General features: G+C 49.9%; 1 protein-coding gene across 2 annotated transcripts in view; it reads right to left on the minus strand.

The window, feature by feature from the left end:
- The window catches only part of LOC149124832 (rho GTPase-activating protein 20-like), a 182,198-nt gene that overhangs the window by 93,630 nt on the left and 64,414 nt on the right, over positions 1-24,154 (minus strand). Inside the window, exons 1-2 of one of the 2 annotated variants that reach the window (XM_089301898.1) lie at positions 2,610-2,893; positions 2,037-2,130 (exon numbers count right to left, since the gene is read on the minus strand). The exons of the other annotated variant lie outside the window; for it this stretch is intronic. The gene's annotated coding sequence lies outside the window, so the exon portion shown is untranslated. Of the gene's footprint in view, positions 1-2,036; positions 2,131-2,609; positions 2,894-24,154 lie in introns of those variants that run through there. 2 annotated transcript variants of the gene reach the window in all.

Below are 24,154 nucleotides of genomic sequence, written 5' to 3' on the forward strand. Positions count from 1 at the left end.
ACTTTTCATAACAAAAGAAATAGCTTTCGGGGCTGCCGTTGTGGGTGGGTGGGTTAATCCTCTGCCTGCAGCGCCTGCATCCCATGTGGGCGCCGGTTCTAGTCCCAGCTGCTCCTCTTCCAATCCAGCTCTCTGCTATGGCCTGGGAAAGCAGGGGAAGATGGCTCAAGTCCTTGGGCCCCTGCAGTCATGCCGGAGACAGGAAGAAGCTCCTGGCTCCTGGCTTCGGATCGGCACAGCTCCAGCCGTTGTGGCCATTTGGGGAGTGAACCACCAGACGGAAGGCCTTTCTCCCTGTCTCTCCCTCTCACTGTCTGTAACTCTGCCTCTCAAATACATACATACCTACTTACATCCATACAATCTTAAAAAACTAAATAGCTTTCTAACATTTTACTCTATGGATGCAGCAGAATTTGCTACTTACTTATATATTATTCTTTTCCATGTATATATTATTCCTAACTTCATTTTTCCTCCCTCATCAGAAAGGAAGACATGCTCAGTTTTGAAAAACTGTAAATCACAATCATTCAAAAAGGAGAGGATAAAAGCCACCACAACCCCTTCACTAGAATGACCATGCTAACATGGAGGATTACCTTCTGTGCATTTATCCCATTCTTCATTACAACTAAGGTGACTTTAAACATCTTTGCACGTGAATGTTTGTTTGCATTTTTATTTCTTTAGAGTAGAAGATTGCAGAACAAGTGGATCATAAAGCACTAACTGTTTTGTGATCCTAGAATGCAATATCTAATTTCCTTTGGGAGCATTTCTTTCAATGCTGTTTTTCTCAATGCAACCCCAGATTACTAAGTCTGAAGCTAAAGCAGCAACTCTTAAGGTTCCAAAGCAATCATACACACATCTGACATCCTAGGAGCAGTGAGTCTCCCTTTCCATGCTCACAGCCCAGGCAGGCTGCCAGGTGTCTTCCCTGCGAGAGCCCACAGGCGGAAAACTCCACACCTCCTGGGCTGAGCTCACTCACTCCCTTCTTCCTTCTCCTGACAGGCCGGCACCACTAATCACCAAGCATTAGAACTAAGAGTTATCCTGAACCACCAATGTTACCTAAGTTCAATTGGTTAAGTTGTACCAGTAGCTACAACTGAACTGTCACTAAGGCCAACTGGTCCTATTTCACACAGACCTTGCACATCCTCCCCCTGCACAGCCACTGTCCCAGTTCAGAGTCTCATCGTGTCACCTACATAACTGCAATAGCTGCTCCCAGAAATTCACTCTGGATTTAAATCTATCCCAATCGTCTAAAATAAAAAGTCATACCATTCCATCAACATCTGTCCTTACACAACCACAACCACACACACAGGAAACTCAATGTATCAAAACCAAACTGCTGATTTCCCCATGAAACCTCTTGCTCTGGCCCCCTATCTTCCCCTGCAATAACTGACCCACCATTTCACCAGCAGCTCAAGTCAAACCCTAGCATCATTCTCACGCCTTCATTTCCATCAAGCCATCAGTGCCACCTGTAAACTTTCTCCACTTCTCTCCATTTTCAGCCTGAGCAGATTTGAAGCAGGAGCCTGCAGCTTCCTCCAGGATTCCCAAACAGTTGCAGGAGACCAAGGACTTGGGTACTCTTCTACTGCTGGGCCGGGCCACAGCAGAGCTGGAATGGAAGCTGGGACGGAAGTGGAGGTGCTGGGACTTGAACCACCACCCATATGGGATGCTGCTACTTCAGGCAGCAGCTTCATCCACTCTGCCACGGCTCGGCCCGCCCCCACCCCCAAATGCCCAGGTTGTTGCACTCGTGATCCAGCTGGCTGCTAACAAGCCCAGGAAAGCAGAGCAAGAGGCCCAAGGACTTGGGCACCCGAACCCACACTGGAGTCCTGGATAAAGTACCTGGCTTCTGCTTCAGCCTGGCGCAGCCCCAGGACATGGTAGCCACCTGGGGTGTGAACCCATACACTGACTCTCTCTCCACCACTGCCTCATCAGTAACTCTGCCTTTCACACCAGTCTTTAAAAAGAAAAAACAATCCAGTACTTACCATGAGGTGTCAGAACCTTGGACAGGCTGGAACAGAGCACAAAGGGATTCCTGGGGTTTCTCTAAGCTTCTGCTGTCTAGTCCTTGTGTGCAGTCTGTGAAAATTCACCGGATTACGTGCAAGTTAATTCGAGTGCCCCAGGCCAGTTTTCCCGCACACACATTACAGTTCAGAACCACCCAGAGAAGAGAGGCCGGGAGTCAAGGCCGCTTCTCACGGACGTGGCCAAGACTGATTCCAGCCAGGGCCAGGAAACCTCCAAAATGGAACCCGGGCCGTGGGAAAAGTTCTTCCTCTCCCAACCCCCGCCTCCACCCGCCCACCAGCACTCCTGTCACACTCGCCCTCCCTCGACGCTGCCCCACACGCCTTCCTTCCCCTTCCTTCCACGCCACCCCACCTTCACGCCACCTTTTCCTTCTCCCCCCTTCCTCTCTCCTCCCGAATCTCCCTTGGCCGCCTCTCTCCTCCTCCTCTCCCCTCCACCCCTCACATGCACACCCCTTGCCTGCTATCTGCACCCCAGGCCCCACCTACCCCGTGACGACAGCAAGGCCATCGCGCCCAACTCACCAAAGAGCGTTTCTGCTCCTCTGGAACAGGAGCCGAGGCCCGAGGGGTAGACTTCCGGAAGCTGCCGAAGAAGAGGACCGCGCCTACACATTTCCAGAAGGGCAAGGTAACTGATGCGGCTGTCCCGGGCTGCAGTGTCTCTGATTCAGGCCTGACCCCGGAGGCACTGGGTCTCACTCAGGCTCCGCCAGCAGCATCGAGGACGGCTCCTCAAGACTTGAACAGGCTTTTGGGCAGGAACAGATGAGGAGCAGACTTCCATCTGAGGATGGCTGAGCAGGAGATGTACCTACGGGTACAATTCCTGGTCACAGCGCAGGGCGCAAATTCACTCCCCACAGGCAGCTGCCATGGCGCCATGGGACACATCTGCATGCTGCTACGTCCAGTGTGGGGTGCCCAAGAGCCGATTCCAATCCCGCTACTCCAGGTTGGGAACCAGGGAGGCAGCCGCTGATGGCCCAGGTACTTGGATCCTGCCTCCTTCCCTCCTGGGAGTCCTGAATGGAGTCCTTGCCTCCTGGCTTCTGCCTGGCCCGGCGCTGGCCTTTGAAGCCACTTGGGGAGAGAAGCAGTGCATGGGGCATCGCAAGCACTCTTGCTCTCTCTCAGTGATTGCCCATCTGGTGGTTCGCCCTCCTCCCAGGTGGCTACAAAGGCCAGGGCTGGGCCAGGCTGAAACAGAAGCCAGGGACTTTATCTGGTGCTCCATTCTGAGAACCTGCCACCGGGCCCCTGGCTCCTGAATACTGGCTCCGGATCTGCTCAGCTCCCATCATTGCGCTAATTTGGAGAGGACCAGCAGATGAAAGACTTACTTTCTCTTCCTCTCTCTCTGCATGTAACTCCGAATTTCAAATAAACAAATAAGAACTTTATAAAAAAAAAAAAAAGGGGGGGGAGACATAGCTATAAATAAAATACTACATCACGGCCAACTACTAGAGTTTATATCGAACTTGATACTATATGCATCACCTAGCCTATTAACACAGAACTCCTGTGGGAAGGATAGTTAAAACCCGTGATTTGCAAACCCTTCCAAAAAGGAGATGAAGGGGAAAAATCTTCCATCTCATCCCTTCGGACCAACATTTTCCCAACATCCAAAACAAATGCATCATAAAGAACACGGCACATACGTATCTGTCATGACTGCGCTGTCACATTCCTTAACAAAATATTACCAAACGCGCTCCTGAAGCACAACCAAAGCTTAGCACGCTGGGTGCAACTCCAGGAATGCAAGGATGGCTACCATACACAATCAATATATCACAGAACAGAATAAACATGGGGAAAGCCCACAAAGTATCCCTATAGACACAGAAAACCTATTTCACAAAAACTCCCACCGCTTTGGCGATATTAAAAAAAAAAAAAAAAAAGGAATCATCAAATCAGGAACAGAAGGTAAACCTCGGCTTGACAATGGCCTCTCACTGAAAACCCACCGAGCGCTAACATCACACCAAATGCCAGTTAACCGGAAACTGTCCTCCTAGACCAGGAAACAGACGAGCGTTTTCGCTCTTATTCCTCCCCGTCAGCAGTCTCGGGGGTCTCGAGCAGGGCGGCTGGGCCATCAAAACGCAAACAGACGGGAACGCGGGGCCGCTCCAGGAGGAGACGGAGCCCCTCTGCTCTGGCACAGCTGCTCGCACACTGGGGAAAGTTGCAGACCGACCGTCCGCACAGCAAGACCACGACTCCACCCGCGCCTTCGGGACCCGAGAGCAACAGGCACGCCGGCAGCGAAGACTCGCAGCGGGAAACCCCAACAGCCCCCGCATCACTCACCGCCAAGGGGGCCCGGTCTGCTGGCGGCACAGGGGCCCGCGAAGGCCGCTGCTTCCACGAAGGGCCGAAGAAGAGAACCGCGCCCGGGAAACGGCGCGGCAGCCTCGGGCCGCAGCCTCTCTGAGCCCGGCCTGACCCCGGGGGCGCTGGGTCTCCCGCAGGCTCCGCCGGCAGCGTCCAGGACGGCTCCCGGCTCCCGACGGCTCGCGCGGGCTCTCCGGCAGCAGCGGACGGGACCCGCGAGGACTCCTACCTGAGCGCCGCGGGCCACGAGGGGCCACTTCCGGGGCACAAGGGGCCACTTCCGGGTCACAGCGCCGGGCGCAGGCGCACTCCCCATGGGCGGCCGCCATGGCACCGCGGGACGCACCTCCGCGCTGCCTGCCGCGTCCAGCGTCCGAAGCCCCAGGGCTGCAGGCGGGGCGGCCTCTCCAGGCTGTGACCCAGGGACCACGCCTCCCGGCCTCCTGGGCGCCCTGAATGGAGGTCAAGCCTCCTGGCTTCTGCCTGGCCCGGCGCTGGCCGTTGGAGCCGCTTGGGGAGAGAAGCAGAGCACCGGGCATCGCGAGCCCTCTTGCCTCTTGCTCTCTCTGACGGATCGTCCCTCTGGGGGTTCAACCCCCAGGTGGCTACTAAGGCCGGGACCGGGCCAGGCCGAAGCAGAAGCCCGGGACTGTATCCGGTGCTCCACTCTGGGTTCAGGGGCCTGAGTCCTTGGGCCGTCTCCCTCTGCTTTCCCAGGCATGGCAGCAGACAGCTGGATCCCACGGGGAAAGGCTCCCAGGAGGGGCCGGCGCTGTGGGGGAGCGGGTAAAGCCACCGCCCGCAGCGCCTGCATCCACATGGGCGCCGGTTCGAGTCCCGGCTGCTCCACTTCCGGTGCAGCTCTCTGCAGAAGAGGGCCCAAATCCTTGGGCCCCTGCACCCATGCAGTACACCCCGGGGAGGCTCCTGGCTCCTGGCTTCAGATCCGCTCAGGCCTGCCCATTGCAGCCAATTGGGTAGCAGACCAGCAGATGGAAGACCTCTCGATAGCGATTCTCTCTCTCTCTCTCTCTCTCCCCCTCTCTCTCCCTCCCTCCAGCCCTCCCTGAATTTCATATAAATAAGATCTTCAAAAAAAATAAAAAAATTAAGAAAAGGAAGACATAGCTTTAAATAAAATACTACATCAAGGCCAACTATTACAGTTCATTACAATTTGATATTATATACATTACCTACCCTATTAACATAGAATTTGAAAAGGAATTTAACTCACTCTTAGAAAAGGTGTTGGTGGCAGGCAACGCAGCTCACTAGGCTAATCCTCCACCTAGTGGCGCCAGCACACCAGGTTCTAGTCCCGGTCGGGGTGCCGGATTCTGTCCCGGTTGCTCCCTCTTCCAGGCCAGCTCTCTGCTATGGCCCAGGAGTGCAGTAGAGGATGGCCCGAGTCCTTGGGCCCTGTACCCGCATGGGAGACCAGGATAAGTACCTGGCTCCTGCCTTTGGATCAGCGGCGGCCACTGGAGGGTGAACCAATGGCAAAGGAAGACCTTTCTCTCTGTCTCTCTCTCTCACTGTCCACTCTGCCTGTCAAAAAAAAAAAAAAAAAAAAGGTGTTGGTACCCATTCTTTCTCTTCTACCTTAGAAACGTTCCGTGTGGTATTATCTATGACTTACGCATGAGGAAATCAATGTAGTTTATTTATTCAGACACTTGGGTACCCACTCGCACAGGGACTTGAGACACCTGTGATCTACAGAGTTCTCCACTGAACACAGGTCTGCTCCCCAACCTCCGCCCTCCACAGTCTAGGCCTGCATTTAATGGATGGAGCATGCTTGAACTAGGACAAACCGTGTCTTCCACAAAGCACCATAGAATACGTAAATGTAGCGTCTGAGGTCCCTCTTGGCATTTTCTACGTGCACGTTATCACGTTGGTACTTTTTCTCTCCTTTCTCAACGTTAGATACAAATTGGGAGGGAGGAAGTCAAACTATCACTATTGGCAGAGGACATGATTCCATACAGAGGAGATCCACACGACTCCACTGAGAGACTATCGAAACTCAGAGTAGAGTTTGGTAAAGTGGCAGGATAGAAAATCAACAGCCTTTGTATACGCAGACAGTGCCGTGGCTCAGAAAGAACGTCTAGGACCAATCCCGTCCACATAGCTACAAAGAAAATACAGGCTCTGGGGACCATTTCAACCAAGGATGTCCACTATCTGAGAATCACAACAGATTAAAGAAAGGAATAGAAGAGGACAAAAAGCAAAAAACCAAATTGAGAAGCTTCTGCACTGCAAGCAAAACACTCGGCAAAGCGCAGAGGCAACTAACAGAATGGGAGAAATTATCTGCAAAGTATGCAGCTGGTAAAGGATTCACTACCAGAGGTTTTCAAGAAACTCAACAGCAGCAAAACAAACCACCCACTCAAGAAACGGGCCAAGGACTTCCGCAGGCATGGTTCAAGAAAGGAAATCCAAATGGCCAACAAACACATGCAAAAATGCTCAGGGTCACTAGCCATCATGGAAATGCACAGCAATACTACAACAGCCTTGAGGATGTCAGGGGGGGAAAGGCGGCCTGCTCCGCTGTTGGTGGGAATGTAAACTGGTATAGCCACTGTGGGAGACAGTATGAGAAACCTCAGAAACCTGAATATAGACAAACCAGCCGTTCCACCCCGGGGAATATACGCAAGGGAAAGGAAATCAGCATATGGAAGAGTCATATTTACTGCAGCTCATTTCACAACAGCAAAGATAGGCAATCAACCAAAATGCCGCTCTCCTGAAGACTGAAGAAAGAAATTACGGGCCATGTACACCACACATACATATACAGACCGCAGGGGAGAGGAAAGGCCATCATTTTGAAATAGCCCTGCCTATATGTTCTCCACTTGAGAACAAGGAGACCACTCTACCTTAGAGCCTAATCGACCTTGGGGAAGGGCAATTAACCAACTCCTGCCCCTGGAAGACTTGCTGTCTTACACAGGGGATAAAAGAGCAAAGAAAAAGGCTAGAAAAGTATTGTGAAAGCTACAGGCTAGGGGTGTAGGCCAATGAAACCAAATATTCAATCCTAAGATTATACATGCTTTCTTCCTTCAATACTTTAGCACATCACCCGGGCTCCAGATCTATACCAGACACAGGTTCTATTTAAGAAGGAATTTCTAGGGAAACCCCAAAAAAGAGTGTGAGACACCAAAATAAAGGCCCCAAAGGAAAATGAAACCTCTGATACCTACAGCAAAGCAAACATTAAATAGCCTAACTCCCACCCAGAGGAACATAAACCTCACACTAAGTGACCTGCTTACTTTGCTTTCTATTACCTGATACATTGTGTCCAGCTTTCAGAAAAAAAAAAAAAGTTAAAGCAAGAAAAATGCAGTCTGAAGAGACAAAGCAAGCATCAAAACCAGGCCCTACCATGGCAAAGATTCTGGAGCTGTCTGACTGGGTTATTAAAACAACTGTAATAGAAAAATTGGACGATATACAAGACCACATGAATAATGCAAACAGATAGATGGAAACTCTCAAAGAATCAAAAGGGGCCGCCAGATCAAAACAACCACTGAGACAGAAACGAAGAATGTCTTGGAGGGGCTCATTATCAGACTAGACACTAGAGAGAAGACAATCTGTGAGCGGGTGTGTATCAATAAAAACTTCCTCAACTAAAAGCCAAAGAAAGAAATGGGGAAAACGCTAATGGAATGCCTAAGATTATGGGACAATTACAAAGGTATGACACACACAAAGCAGGAATACTAGAAGAAAGGAAGGAACAGGGGCAATATTGGAAGTAATGACGGCCGAAAACGTTCCAAAAGCTGAAGGTAAAAACGATAGAGGTTGAGGGGCTGGAGCTGTGGCGTAGCAGATACAGCTGCCACCTGCAGCATCGGCATCCCATATGGGTGCCGGTTCGAATCCCATATGCCCCACTTCCGATCCAGCTCTCTACTGTGGCCTGGGAAAGCAGCAAAAGATGGCTCAAGTCCTTGGTCCCCTGCACCCACATGGGAGACCCAGAAGGTCCTGGCTCCCGCCTTTGAATCGGCATAGCTCTGACCATTGTGGCCATCTGGGGAGTGAACCAGCAGATGGAAGACCTCTCTGTCTGCCTCTGCCTCTGCCTCTCTGTAATTCTGCCTTTCACATGAATAAATAAATACATCTTAAAAAAAAAAAAGGTTGAATATCACTGGTAGAAAATGTTTGGTGATAGAAATATCTCAGATGAGAAACAATGACTTGATCAGCCCTTGTCCTGACTGTCCAGGAACACCTTACTACTTTATTCCTTTTAGTATTTGTTTGTTCTACTTATTACCATTGGCTGAACTCTTTAATTTACACACAATTATTCTTAGGTGTTTAAATTCAACTGAAAAGTGATCCCTGTTAAATATAAGAGTGGGAATAAGAGAGGGAGGAGATGTACAGTTCGGCACATGCTCACTCAGACTTACCCTTAATGGTAGAGCTAGAAACGTGCCAGGGGATTCCAATTCAATCCCATCAATGTGGCATGTACCAATGCCATCTTACTAGTCTAAAGTGATCAGTTTCAGTTCATAATTGATCATAATGAGAGGATTAAATGTCATAGGGATCACATAAACAAGTCTACTGTCTGCTTCTACTAACTGATAGAATTAAAAAGGAGAAAACAATCCAACATGGGAAGCAGGATACACAGCAGACTCATAGAATGGCCAAAGCCCTAAACAGCACTCTGGCCTCCGAATCAGCCCCTAAGGCATTCGGATCTGGCTAAAAAGCCCATGAGAGTATTTCAGGCATGGGAAGTCAAGACACTCTGGCAAAAGAAAAAAATGACCTAAATTTAAGAACGCTGTGAGTGAGATCCCAGAGGAAAGAACAGGCCAGCAAAGAAGGAGGTACTTTTCTCTGAAGGGAGGAGAGAACTTCCACTTTGACTCTGGCCTTGTCTAAATAAGATCAGAGTTGGTGAACTCCAGAGGAACTTCCATAGCCTTGGCAGCTCATGACAAGAACCTCTGGTGATTACTGACGTCATCAATAAGAGTGTCCATTGTTAAATCAACAACAGGAGTCACTGTGCACTTACTCCCCATGTAACATCTCTGTCCTTAATGTGTTGTACTCTGTGAATGAATGCTAAAACTACTACTCAAACAGTACTCTATACTTTGTGTGTCTGTGTGGGTGCAGTCTGTTGGAATCTTTACTTAGTATATACTAATTTGATCTTCTATACATGAAGAGAATTGCAAATGAATTTTGATGAAGAATGGGATGGGAGAAGGAGTGGGGGATGGGATGGTTGCGGGTGGGATGGATGTTACTGGGGGAAAAGCCGCTATAATCCAAACATTGTGCTTTGGAAATTTATAGTTATTAAATAGAAGTTGAAAAACTAAAGTATGTGTGTATGTTGGTACAGTAGAGCATATGTGTAGTTTCTCAAATGGTAGCATCAACAGGAATAGAACAAAATTTTTCAAGTTAAAAGAGAGGTCAAAAAATCTATTAAAAAAGAAAAAGGAAAATAAATGTATTTAAAACTATTTTGGAAAATAAGAAAACAAGTATTCAAAATCAATCCCACGAAAACCCCTTTTGATGCCAGCTTGCCAACAGAAGACGTATATGCTCATATAATCACAGGCTCAACTAAGAGGTGATCCTTAACACTTTATAAGCATTTACCCACCTACTTAAAAACTTTTCATAACAAAAGAAATAGCTTTCGGGGCTGCCGTTGTGGGTGGGTGGGTTAATCCTCTGCCTGCAGCGCCTGCATCCCATGTGGGCGCCGGTTCTAGTCCCAGCTGCTCCTCTTCCAATCCAGCTCTCTGCTATGGCCTGGGAAAGCAGGGGAAGATGGCTCAAGTCCTTGGGCCCCTGCAGTCATGCCGGAGACAGGAAGAAGCTCCTGGCTCCTGGCTTCGGATCGGCACAGCTCCAGCCGTTGTGGCCATTTGGGGAGTGAACCACCAGACGGAAGGCCTTTCTCCCTGTCTCTCCCTCTCACTGTCTGTAACTCTGCCTCTCAAATACATACATACCTACTTACATCCATACAATCTTAAAAAACTAAATAGCTTTCTAACATTTTACTCTATGGATGCAGCAGAATTTGCTACTTACTTATATATTATTCTTTTCCATGTATATATTATTCCTAACTTCATTTTTCCTCCCTCATCAGAAAGGAAGACATGCTCAGTTTTGAAAAACTGTAAATCACAATCATTCAAAAAGGAGAGGATAAAAGCCACCACAACCCCTTCACTAGAATGACCATGCTAACATGGAGGATTACCTTCTGTGCATTTATCCCATTCTTCATTACAACTAAGGTGACTTTAAACATCTTTGCACGTGAATGTTTGTTTGCATTTTTATTTCTTTAGAGTAGAAGATTGCAGAACAAGTGGATCATAAAGCACTAACTGTTTTGTGATCCTAGAATGCAATATCTAATTTCCTTTGGGAGCATTTCTTTCAATGCTGTTTTTCTCAATGCAACCCCAGATTACTAAGTCTGAAGCTAAAGCAGCAACTCTTAAGGTTCCAAAGCAATCATACACACATCTGACATCCTAGGAGCAGTGAGTCTCCCTTTCCATGCTCACAGCCCAGGCAGGCTGCCAGGTGTCTTCCCTGCGAGAGCCCACAGGCGGAAAACTCCACACCTCCTGGGCTGAGCTCACTCACTCCCTTCTTCCTTCTCCTGACAGGCCGGCACCACTAATCACCAAGCATTAGAACTAAGAGTTATCCTGAACCACCAATGTTACCTAAGTTCAATTGGTTAAGTTGTACCAGTAGCTACAACTGAACTGTCACTAAGGCCAACTGGTCCTATTTCACACAGACCTTGCACATCCTCCCCCTGCACAGCCACTGTCCCAGTTCAGAGTCTCATCGTGTCACCTACATAACTGCAATAGCTGCTCCCAGAAATTCACTCTGGATTTAAATCTATCCCAATCGTCTAAAATAAAAAGTCATACCATTCCATCAACATCTGTCCTTACACAACCACAACCACACACACAGGAAACTCAATGTATCAAAACCAAACTGCTGATTTCCCCATGAAACCTCTTGCTCTGGCCCCCTATCTTCCCCTGCAATAACTGACCCACCATTTCACCAGCAGCTCAAGTCAAACCCTAGCATCATTCTCACGCCTTCATTTCCATCAAGCCATCAGTGCCACCTGTAAACTTTCTCCACTTCTCTCCATTTTCAGCCTGAGCAGATTTGAAGCAGGAGCCTGCAGCTTCCTCCAGGATTCCCAAACAGTTGCAGGAGACCAAGGACTTGGGTACTCTTCTACTGCTGGGCCGGGCCACAGCAGAGCTGGAATGGAAGCTGGGACGGAAGTGGAGGTGCTGGGACTTGAACCACCACCCATATGGGATGCTGCTACTTCAGGCAGCAGCTTCATCCACTCTGCCACGGCTCGGCCCGCCCCCACCCCCAAATGCCCAGGTTGTTGCACTCGTGATCCAGCTGGCTGCTAACAAGCCCAGGAAAGCAGAGCAAGAGGCCCAAGGACTTGGGCACCCGAACCCACACTGGAGTCCTGGATAAAGTACCTGGCTTCTGCTTCAGCCTGGCGCAGCCCCAGGACATGGTAGCCACCTGGGGTGTGAACCCATACACTGACTCTCTCTCCACCACTGCCTCATCAGTAACTCTGCCTTTCACACCAGTCTTTAAAAAGAAAAAACAATCCAGTACTTACCATGAGGTGTCAGAACCTTGGACAGGCTGGAACAGAGCACAAAGGGATTCCTGGGGTTTCTCTAAGCTTCTGCTGTCTAGTCCTTGTGTGCAGTCTGTGAAAATTCACCGGATTACGTGCAAGTTAATTCGAGTGCCCCAGGCCAGTTTTCCCGCACACACATTACAGTTCAGAACCACCCAGAGAAGAGAGGCCGGGAGTCAAGGCCGCTTCTCACGGACGTGGCCAAGACTGATTCCAGCCAGGGCCAGGAAACCTCCAAAATGGAACCCGGGCCGTGGGAAAAGTTCTTCCTCTCCCAACCCCCGCCTCCACCCGCCCACCAGCACTCCTGTCACACTCGCCCTCCCTCGACGCTGCCCCACACGCCTTCCTTCCCCTTCCTTCCACGCCACCCCACCTTCACGCCACCTTTTCCTTCTCCCCCCTTCCTCTCTCCTCCCGAATCTCCCTTGGCCGCCTCTCTCCTCCTCCTCTCCCCTCCACCCCTCACATGCACACCCCTTGCCTGCTATCTGCACCCCAGGCCCCACCTACCCCGTGACGACAGCAAGGCCATCGCGCCCAACTCACCAAAGAGCGTTTCTGCTCCTCTGGAACAGGAGCCGAGGCCCGAGGGGTAGACTTCCGGAAGCTGCCGAAGAAGAGGACCGCGCCTACACATTTCCAGAAGGGCAAGGTAACTGATGCGGCTGTCCCGGGCTGCAGTGTCTCTGATTCAGGCCTGACCCCGGAGGCACTGGGTCTCACTCAGGCTCCGCCAGCAGCATCGAGGACGGCTCCTCAAGACTTGAACAGGCTTTTGGGCAGGAACAGATGAGGAGCAGACTTCCATCTGAGGATGGCTGAGCAGGAGATGTACCTACGGGTACAATTCCTGGTCACAGCGCAGGGCGCAAATTCACTCCCCACAGGCAGCTGCCATGGCGCCATGGGACACATCTGCATGCTGCTACGTCCAGTGTGGGGTGCCCAAGAGCCGATTCCAATCCCGCTACTCCAGGTTGGGAACCAGGGAGGCAGCCGCTGATGGCCCAGGTACTTGGATCCTGCCTCCTTCCCTCCTGGGAGTCCTGAATGGAGTCCTTGCCTCCTGGCTTCTGCCTGGCCCGGCGCTGGCCTTTGAAGCCACTTGGGGAGAGAAGCAGTGCATGGGGCATCGCAAGCACTCTTGCTCTCTCTCAGTGATTGCCCATCTGGTGGTTCGCCCTCCTCCCAGGTGGCTACAAAGGCCAGGGCTGGGCCAGGCTGAAACAGAAGCCAGGGACTTTATCTGGTGCTCCATTCTGAGAACCTGCCACCGGGCCCCTGGCTCCTGAATACTGGCTCCGGATCTGCTCAGCTCCCATCATTGCGCTAATTTGGAGAGGACCAGCAGATGAAAGACTTACTTTCTCTTCCTCTCTCTCTGCATGTAACTCCGAATTTCAAATAAACAAATAAGAACTTTATAAAAAAAAAAAAAAGGGGGGGGAGACATAGCTATAAATAAAATACTACATCACGGCCAACTACTAGAGTTTATATCGAACTTGATACTATATGCATCACCTAGCCTATTAACACAGAACTCCTGTGGGAAGGATAGTTAAAACCCGTGATTTGCAAACCCTTCCAAAAAGGAGATGAAGGGGAAAAATCTTCCATCTCATCCCTTCGGACCAACATTTTCCCAACATCCAAAACAAATGCATCATAAAGAACACGGCACATACGTATCTGTCATGACTGCGCTGTCACATTCCTTAACAAAATATTACCAAACGCGCTCCTGAAGCACAACCAAAGCTTAGCACGCTGGGTGCAACTCCAGGAATGCAAGGATGGCTACCATACACAATCAATATATCACAGAACAGAATAAACATGGGGAAAGCCCACAAAGTATCCCTATAGACACAGAAAACCTATTTCACAAAAACTCCCACCGCTTTGGCGATATTAAAAAAAAAAAAAAAAAAGGAATCATCAAATCAGGAACAGAAGGTAAACCTCGGCTTGACAATGGCCTCTCACTGAAAACCCACCGAGCGCTAACATCACACCAAATGCCAGTTAACCGGAAACTGTCCTCCTAGACCAGGAAACAGACGAGCGTTTTCGCTCTTATTCCTCCCCGTCAGCAGTCTCGGGGGTCTCGAGCAGGGCGGCTGGGCCATCAAAACGCAAACAGACGGGAACGCGGGGCCGCTCCAGGAGGAGACGGAGCCCCTCTGCTCTGGCACAGCTGCTCGCACACTGGGGAAAGTTGCAGACCGACCGTCCGCACAGCAAGACCACGACTCCACCCGCGCCTTCGGGACCCGAGAGCAACAGGCACGCCGGCAGCGAAGACTCGCAGCGGGAAACCCCAACAGCCCCCGCATCACTCACCGCCAAGGGGGCCCGGTCTGCTGGCGGCACAGGGGCCCGCGAAGGCCGCTGCTTCCACGAAGGGCCGAAGAAGAGAACCGCGCCCGGGAAACGGCGCGGCAGCCTCGGGCCGCAGCCTCTCTGAGCCCGGCCTGACCCCGGGGGCGCTGGGTCTCCCGCAGGCTCCGCCGGCAGCGTCCAGGACGGCTCCCGGCTCCCGACGGCTCGCGCGGGCTCTCCGGCAGCAGCGGACGGGACCCGCGAGGACTCCTACCTGAGCGCCGCGGGCCACGAGGGGCCACTTCCGGGGCACAAGGGGCCACTTCCGGGTCACAGCGCCGGGCGCAGGCGCACTCCCCATGGGCGGCCGCCATGGCACCGCGGGACGCACCTCCGCGCTGCCTGCCGCGTCCAGCGTCCGAAGCCCCAGGGCTGCAGGCGGGGCGGCCTCTCCAGGCTGTGACCCAGGGACCACGCCTCCCGGCCTCCTGGGCGCCCTGAATGGAGGTCAAGCCTCCTGGCTTCTGCCTGGCCCGGCGCTGGCCGTTGGAGCCGCTTGGGGAGAGAAGCAGAGCACCGGGCATCGCGAGCCCTCTTGCCTCTTGCTCTCTCTGACGGATCGTCCCTCTGGGGGTTCAACCCCCAGGTGGCTACTAAGGCCGGGACCGGGCCAGGCCGAAGCAGAAGCCCGGGACTGTATCCGGTGCTCCACTCTGGGTTCAGGGGCCTGAGTCCTTGGGCCGTCTCCCTCTGCTTTCCCAGGCATGGCAGCAGACAGCTGGATCCCACGGGGAAAGGCTCCCAGGAGGGGCCGGCGCTGTGGGGGAGCGGGTAAAGCCACCGCCCGCAGCGCCTGCATCCACATGGGCGCCGGTTCGAGTCCCGGCTGCTCCACTTCCGGTGCAGCTCTCTGCAGAAGAGGGCCCAAATCCTTGGGCCCCTGCACCCATGCAGTACACCCCGGGGAGGCTCCTGGCTCCTGGCTTCAGATCCGCTCAGGCCTGCCCATTGCAGCCAATTGGGTAGCAGACCAGCAGATGGAAGACCTCTCGATAGCGATTCTCTCTCTCTCTCTCTCTCTCCCCCTCTCTCTCCCTCCCTCCAGCCCTCCCTGAATTTCATATAAATAAGATCTTCAAAAAAAATAAAAAAATTAAGAAAAGGAAGACATAGCTTTAAATAAAATACTACATCAAGGCCAACTATTACAGTTCATTACAATTTGATATTATATACATTACCTACCCTATTAACATAGAATTTGAAAAGGAATTTAACTCACTCTTAGAAAAGGTGTTGGTGGCAGGCAACGCAGCTCACTAGGCTAATCCTCCACCTAGTGGCGCCAGCACACCAGGTTCTAGTCCCGGTCGGGGTGCCGGATTCTGTCCCGGTTGCTCCCTCTTCCAGGCCAGCTCTCTGCTATGGCCCAGGAGTGCAGTAGAGGATGGCCCGAGTCCTTGGGCCCTGTACCCGCATGGGAGACCAGGATAAGTACCTGGCTCCTGCCTTTGGATCAGCGGCGGCCACTGGAGGGTGAACCAATGGCAAAGGAAGACCTTTCTCTCTGTCTCTCTCTCTCACTGTCCACTCTGCCTGTCAAAAAAAAAAAAAAAAAAAAGGTGTTGGTACCCATTCTTTCTCTTCTACCTTAGAAACGTTCCGTGTGGTATTATCTATGACTTACGCATGAGGAAATCAATGTAGTTTATTTATTCAGACACTTGGGTACCCACTCGCACAGGGACTTGAGACACCTGTGATCTACAGAGTTCTCCACTGAACACAGGTCTGCTCCCCAACCTCCGCCCTCCACAGTCTAGGCCTGCATTTAATGGATGGAGCATGCTTGAACTAGGACAAACCGTGTCTTCCACAAAGCACCATAGAATACGTAAATGTAGCGTCTGAGGTCCCTCTTGGCATTTTCTACGTGCACGTTATCACGTTGGTACTTTTTCTCTCCTTTCTCAACGTTAGATACAAATTGGGAGGGAGGAAGTCAAACTATCACTATTGGCAGAGGACATGATTCCATACAGAGGAGATCCACACGACTCCACTGAGAGACTATCGAAACTCAGAGTAGAGTTTGGTAAAGTGGCAGGATAGAAAATCAACAGCCTTTGTATACGCAGACAGTGCCGTGGCTCAGAAAGAACGTCTAGGACCAATCCCGTCCACATAGCTACAAAGAAAATACAGGCTCTGGGGACCATTTCAACCAAGGATGTCCACTATCTGAGAATCACAACAGATTAAAGAAAGGAATAGAAGAGGACAAAAAGCAAAAAACCAAATTGAGAAGCTTCTGCACTGCAAGCAAAACACTCGGCAAAGCGCAGAGGCAACTAACAGAATGGGAGAAATTATCTGCAAAGTATGCAGCTGGTAAAGGATTCACTACCAGAGGTTTTCAAGAAACTCAACAGCAGCAAAACAAACCACCCACTCAAGAAACGGGCCAAGGACTTCCGCAGGCATGGTTCAAGAAAGGAAATCCAAATGGCCAACAAACACATGCAAAAATGCTCAGGGTCACTAGCCATCATGGAAATGCACAGCAATACTACAACAGCCTTGAGGATGTCAGGGGGGGAAAGGCGGCCTGCTCCGCTGTTGGTGGGAATGTAAACTGGTATAGCCACTGTGGGAGACAGTATGAGAAACCTCAGAAACCTGAATATAGACAAACCAGCCGTTCCACCCCGGGGAATATACGCAAGGGAAAGGAAATCAGCATATGGAAGAGTCATATTTACTGCAGCTCATTTCACAACAGCAAAGATAGGCAATCAACCAAAATGCCGCTCTCCTGAAGACTGAAGAAAGAAATTACGGGCCATGTACACCACACATACATATACAGACCGCAGGGGAGAGGAAAGGCCATCATTTTGAAATAGCCCTGCCTATATGTTCTCCACTTGAGAACAAGGAGACCACTCTACCTTAGAGCCTAATCGACCTTGGGGAAGGGCAATTAACCAACTCCTGCCCCTGGAAGACTTGCTGTCTTACACAGGGGATAAAAGAGCAAAGAAAAAGGCTAGAAAAGTATTGTGAAAGCTACAGGCTAGGGGTGTAGGCCAATGAAACCAAATATTCAATCCTAAGATTATACATGCTTTCTTCCTTCAATACTTTAGCACATCACCCGGGCTCCAGATCTATACCAGACACAGGTTCTATTTAAGAAGGAATTTCTAGGGAAACCCCAAAAAAGAGTGTGAGACACCAAAATAAAGGCCCCAAAGGAAAATGAAACCTCTGATACCTACAGCAAAGCAAACATTAAATAGCCTAACTCCCACCCAGAGGAACATAAACCTCACACTAAGTGACCTGCTTACTTTGCTTTCTATTACCTGATACATTGTGTCCAGCTTTCAGAAAAAAAAAAAAAGTTAAAGCAAGAAAAATGCAGTCTGAAGAGACAAAGCAAGCATCAAAACCAGGCCCTACCATGGCAAAGATTCTGGAGCTGTCTGACTGGGTTATTAAAACAACTGTAATAGAAAAATTGGACGATATACAAGACCACATGAATAATGCAAACAGATAGATGGAAACTCTCAAAGAATCAAAAGGGGCCGCCAGATCAAAACAACCACTGAGACAGAAACGAAGAATGTCTTGGAGGGGCTCATTATCAGACTAGACACTAGAGAGAAGACAATCTGTGAGCGGGTGTGTATCAATAAAAACTTCCTCAACTAAAAGCCAAAGAAAGAAATGGGGAAAACGCTAATGGAATGCCTAAGATTATGGGACAATTACAAAGGTATGACACACACAAAGCAGGAATACTAGAAGAAAGGAAGGAACAGGGGCAATATTGGAAGTAATGACGGCCGAAAACGTTCCAAAAGCTGAAGGTAAAAACGATAGAGGTTGAGGGGCTGGAGCTGTGGCGTAGCAGATACAGCTGCCACCTGCAGCATCGGCATCCCATATGGGTGCCGGTTCGAATCCCATATGCCCCACTTCCGATCCAGCTCTCTACTGTGGCCTGGGAAAGCAGCAAAAGATGGCTCAAGTCCTTGGTCCCCTGCACCCACATGGGAGACCCAGAAGGTCCTGGCTCCCGCCTTTGAATCGGCATAGCTCTGACCATTGTGGCCATCTGGGGAGTGAACCAGCAGATGGAAGACCTCTCTGTCTGCCTCTGCCTCTGCCTCTCTGTAATTCTGCCTTTCACATGAATAAATAAATACATCTTAAAAAAAAAAAAGGTTGAATATCACTGGTAGAAAATGTTTGGTGATAGAAATATCTCAGATGAGAAACAATGACTTGATCAGCCCTTGTCCTGACTGTCCAGGAACACCTTACTACTTTATTCCTTTTAGTATTTGTTTGTTCTACTTATTACCATTGGCTGAACTCTTTAATTTACACACAATTATTCTTAGGTGTTTAAATTCAACTGAAAAGTGATCCCTGTTAAATATAAGAGTGGGAATAAGAGAGGGAGGAGATGTACAGTTCGGCACATGCTCACTCAGACTTACCCTTAATGGTAGAGCTAGAAACGTGCCAGGGGATTCCAATTCAATCCCATCAATGTGGCATGTACCAATGCCATCTTACTAGTCTAAAGTGATCAGTTTCAGTTCATAATTGATCATAATGAGAGGATTAAATGTCATAGGGATCACATAAACAAGTCTACTGTCTGCTTCTACTAACTGATAGAATTAAAAAGGAGAAAACAATCCAACATGGGAAGCAGGATACACAGCAGACTCATAGAATGGCCAAAGCCCTAAACAGCACTCTGGCCTCCGAATCAGCCCCTAAGGCATTCGGATCTGGCTAAAAAGCCCATGAGAGTATTTCAGGCATGGGAAGTCAAGACACTCTGGCAAAAGAAAAAAATGACCTAAATTTAAGAACGCTGTGAGTGAGATCCCAGAGGAAAGAACAGGCCAGCAAAGAAGGAGGTACTTTTCTCTGAAGGGAGGAGAGAACTTCCACTTTGACTCTGGCCTTGTCTAAATAAGATCAGAGTTGGTGAACTCCAGAGGAACTTCCATAGCCTTGGCAGCTCATGACAAGAACCTCTGGTGATTACTGACGTCATCAATAAGAGTGTCCATTGTTAAATCAACAACAGGAGTCACTGTGCACTTACTCCCCATGTAACATCTCTGTCCTTAATGTGTTGTACTCTGTGAATGAATGCTAAAACTACTACTCAAACAGTACTCTATACTTTGTGTGTCTGTGTGGGTGCAGTCTGTTGGAATCTTTACTTAGTATATACTAATTTGATCTTCTATACATGAAGAGAATTGCAAATGAATTTTGATGAAGAATGGGATGGGAGAAGGAGTGGGGGATGGGATGGTTGCGGGTGGGATGGATGTTACTGGGGGAAAAGCCGCTATAATCCAAACATTGTGCTTTGGAAATTTATAGTTATTAAATAGAAGTTGAAAAACTAAAGTATGTGTGTATGTTGGTACAGTAGAGCATATGTGTAGTTTCTCAAATGGTAGCATCAACAGGAATAGAACAAAATTTTTCAAGTTAAAAGAGAGGTCAAAAAATCTATTAAAAAAGAAAAAGGAAAATAAATGTATTTAAAACTATTTTGGAAAATAAGAAAACAAGTATTCAAAATCAATCCCACGAAAACCCCTTTTGATGCCAGCTTGCCAACAGAAGACGTATATGCTCATATAATCACAGGCTCAACTAAGAGGTGATCCTTAACACTTTATAAGCATTTACCCACCTACTTAAAAACTTTTCATAACAAAAGAAATAGCTTTCGGGGCTGCCGTTGTGGGTGGGTGGGTTAATCCTCTGCCTGCAGCGCCTGCATCCCATGTGGGCGCCGGTTCTAGTCCCAGCTGCTCCTCTTCCAATCCAGCTCTCTGCTATGGCCTGGGAAAGCAGGGGAAGATGGCTCAAGTCCTTGGGCCCCTGCAGTCATGCCGGAGACAGGAAGAAGCTCCTGGCTCCTGGCTTCGGATCGGCACAGCTCCAGCCGTTGTGGCCATTTGGGGAGTGAACCACCAGACGGAAGGCCTTTCTCCCTGTCTCTCCCTCTCACTGTCTGTAACTCTGCCTCTCAAATACATACATACCTACTTACATCCATACAATCTTAAAAAACTAAATAGCTTTCTAACATTTTACTCTATGGATGCAGCAGAATTTGCTACTTACTTATATATTATTCTTTTCCATGTATATATTATTCCTAACTTCATTTTTCCTCCCTCATCAGAAAGGAAGACATGCTCAGTTTTGAAAAACTGTAAATCACAATCATTCAAAAAGGAGAGGATAAAAGCCACCACAACCCCTTCACTAGAATGACCATGCTAACATGGAGGATTACCTTCTGTGCATTTATCCCATTCTTCATTACAACTAAGGTGACTTTAAACATCTTTGCACGTGAATGTTTGTTTGCATTTTTATTTCTTTAGAGTAGAAGATTGCAGAACAAGTGGATCATAAAGCACTAACTGTTTTGTGATCCTAGAATGCAATATCTAATTTCCTTTGGGAGCATTTCTTTCAATGCTGTTTTTCTCAATGCAACCCCAGATTACTAAGTCTGAAGCTAAAGCAGCAACTCTTAAGGTTCCAAAGCAATCATACACACATCTGACATCCTAGGAGCAGTGAGTCTCCCTTTCCATGCTCACAGCCCAGGCAGGCTGCCAGGTGTCTTCCCTGCGAGAGCCCACAGGCGGAAAACTCCACACCTCCTGGGCTGAGCTCACTCACTCCCTTCTTCCTTCTCCTGACAGGCCGGCACCACTAATCACCAAGCATTAGAACTAAGAGTTATCCTGAACCACCAATGTTACCTAAGTTCAATTGGTTAAGTTGTACCAGTAGCTACAACTGAACTGTCACTAAGGCCAACTGGTCCTATTTCACACAGACCTTGCACATCCTCCCCCTGCACAGCCACTGTCCCAGTTCAGAGTCTCATCGTGTCACCTACATAACTGCAATAGCTGCTCCCAGAAATTCACTCTGGATTTAAATCTATCCCAATCGTCTAAAATAAAAAGTCATACCATTCCATCAACATCTGTCCTTACACAACCACAACCACACACACAGGAAACTCAATGTATCAAAACCAAACTGCTGATTTCCCCATGAAACCTCTTGCTCTGGCCCCCTATCTTCCCCTGCAATAACTGACCCACCATTTCACCAGCAGCTCAAGTCAAACCCTAGCATCATTCTCACGCCTTCATTTCCATCAAGCCATCAGTGCCACCTGTAAACTTTCTCCACTTCTCTCCATTTTCAGCCTGAGCAGATTTGAAGCAGGAGCCTGCAGCTTCCTCCAGGATTCCCAAACAGTTGCAGGAGACCAAGGACTTGGGTACTCTTCTACTGCTGGGCCGGGCCACAGCAGAGCTGGAATGGAAGCTGGGACGGAAGTGGAGGTGCTGGGACTTGAACCACCACCCATATGGGATGCTGCTACTTCAGGCAGCAGCTTCATCCACTCTGCCACGGCTCGGCCCGCCCCCACCCCCAAATGCCCAGGTTGTTGCACTCGTGATCCAGCTGGCTGCTAACAAGCCCAGGAAAGCAGAGCAAGAGGCCCAAGGACTTGGGCACCCGAACCCACACTGGAGTCCTGGATAAAGTACCTGGCTTCTGCTTCAGCCTGGCGCAGCCCCAGGACATGGTAGCCACCTGGGGTGTGAACCCATACACTGACTCTCTCTCCACCACTGCCTCATCAGTAACTCTGCCTTTCACACCAGTCTTTAAAAAGAAAAAACAATCCAGTACTTACCATGAGGTGTCAGAACCTTGGACAGGCTGGAACAGAGCACAAAGGGATTCCTGGGGTTTCTCTAAGCTTCTGCTGTCTAGTCCTTGTGTGCAGTCTGTGAAAATTCACCGGATTACGTGCAAGTTAATTCGAGTGCCCCAGGCCAGTTTTCCCGCACACACATTACAGTTCAGAACCACCCAGAGAAGAGAGGCCGGGAGTCAAGGCCGCTTCTCACGGACGTGGCCAAGACTGATTCCAGCCAGGGCCAGGAAACCTCCAAAATGGAACCCGGGCCGTGGGAAAAGTTCTTCCTCTCCCAACCCCCGCCTCCACCCGCCCACCAGCACTCCTGTCACACTCGCCCTCCCTCGACGCTGCCCCACACGCCTTCCTTCCCCTTCCTTCCACGCCACCCCACCTTCACGCCACCTTTTCCTTCTCCCCCCTTCCTCTCTCCTCCCGAATCTCCCTTGGCCGCCTCTCTCCTCCTCCTCTCCCCTCCACCCCTCACATGCACACCCCTTGCCTGCTATCTGCACCCCAGGCCCCACCTACCCCGTGACGACAGCAAGGCCATCGCGCCCAACTCACCAAAGAGCGTTTCTGCTCCTCTGGAACAGGAGCCGAGGCCCGAGGGGTAGACTTCCGGAAGCTGCCGAAGAAGAGGACCGCGCCTACACATTTCCAGAAGGGCAAGGTAACTGATGCGGCTGTCCCGGGCTGCAGTGTCTCTGATTCAGGCCTGACCCCGGAGGCACTGGGTCTCACTCAGGCTCCGCCAGCAGCATCGAGGACGGCTCCTCAAGACTTGAACAGGCTTTTGGGCAGGAACAGATGAGGAGCAGACTTCCATCTGAGGATGGCTGAGCAGGAGATGTACCTACGGGTACAATTCCTGGTCACAGCGCAGGGCGCAAATTCACTCCCCACAGGCAGCTGCCATGGCGCCATGGGACACATCTGCATGCTGCTACGTCCAGTGTGGGGTGCCCAAGAGCCGATTCCAATCCCGCTACTCCAGGTTGGGAACCAGGGAGGCAGCCGCTGATGGCCCAGGTACTTGGATCCTGCCTCCTTCCCTCCTGGGAGTCCTGAATGGAGTCCTTGCCTCCTGGCTTCTGCCTGGCCCGGCGCTGGCCTTTGAAGCCACTTGGGGAGAGAAGCAGTGCATGGGGCATCGCAAGCACTCTTGCTCTCTCTCAGTGATTGCCCATCTGGTGGTTCGCCCTCCTCCCAGGTGGCTACAAAGGCCAGGGCTGGGCCAGGCTGAAACAGAAGCCAGGGACTTTATCTGGTGCTCCATTCTGAGAACCTGCCACCGGGCCCCTGGCTCCTGAATACTGGCTCCGGATCTGCTCAGCTCCCATCATTGCGCTAATTTGGAGAGGACCAGCAGATGAAAGACTTACTTTCTCTTCCTCTCTCTCTGCATGTAACTCCGAATTTCAAATAAACAAATAAGAACTTTATAAAAAAAAAAAAAAGGGGGGGGAGACATAGCTATAAATAAAATACTACATCACGGCCAACTACTAGAGTTTATATCGAACTTGATACTATATGCATCACCTAGCCTATTAACACAGAACTCCTGTGGGAAGGATAGTTAAAACCCGTGATTTGCAAACCCTTCCAAAAAGGAGATGAAGGGGAAAAATCTTCCATCTCATCCCTTCGGACCAACATTTTCCCAACATCCAAAACAAATGCATCATAAAGAACACGGCACATACGTATCTGTCATGACTGCGCTGTCACATTCCTTAACAAAATATTACCAAACGCGCTCCTGAAGCACAACCAAAGCTTAGCACGCTGGGTGCAACTCCAGGAATGCAAGGATGGCTACCATAC

Source organism: Oryctolagus cuniculus, chromosome 8 (genome assembly GCF_051225735.1).
Source record: "Oryctolagus cuniculus isolate XC-2025 breed Fujian yellow rabbit chromosome 8, ASM5122573v1, whole genome shotgun sequence".
Taxonomy (NCBI): Eukaryota; Metazoa; Chordata; class Mammalia; order Lagomorpha; family Leporidae; genus Oryctolagus; species Oryctolagus cuniculus.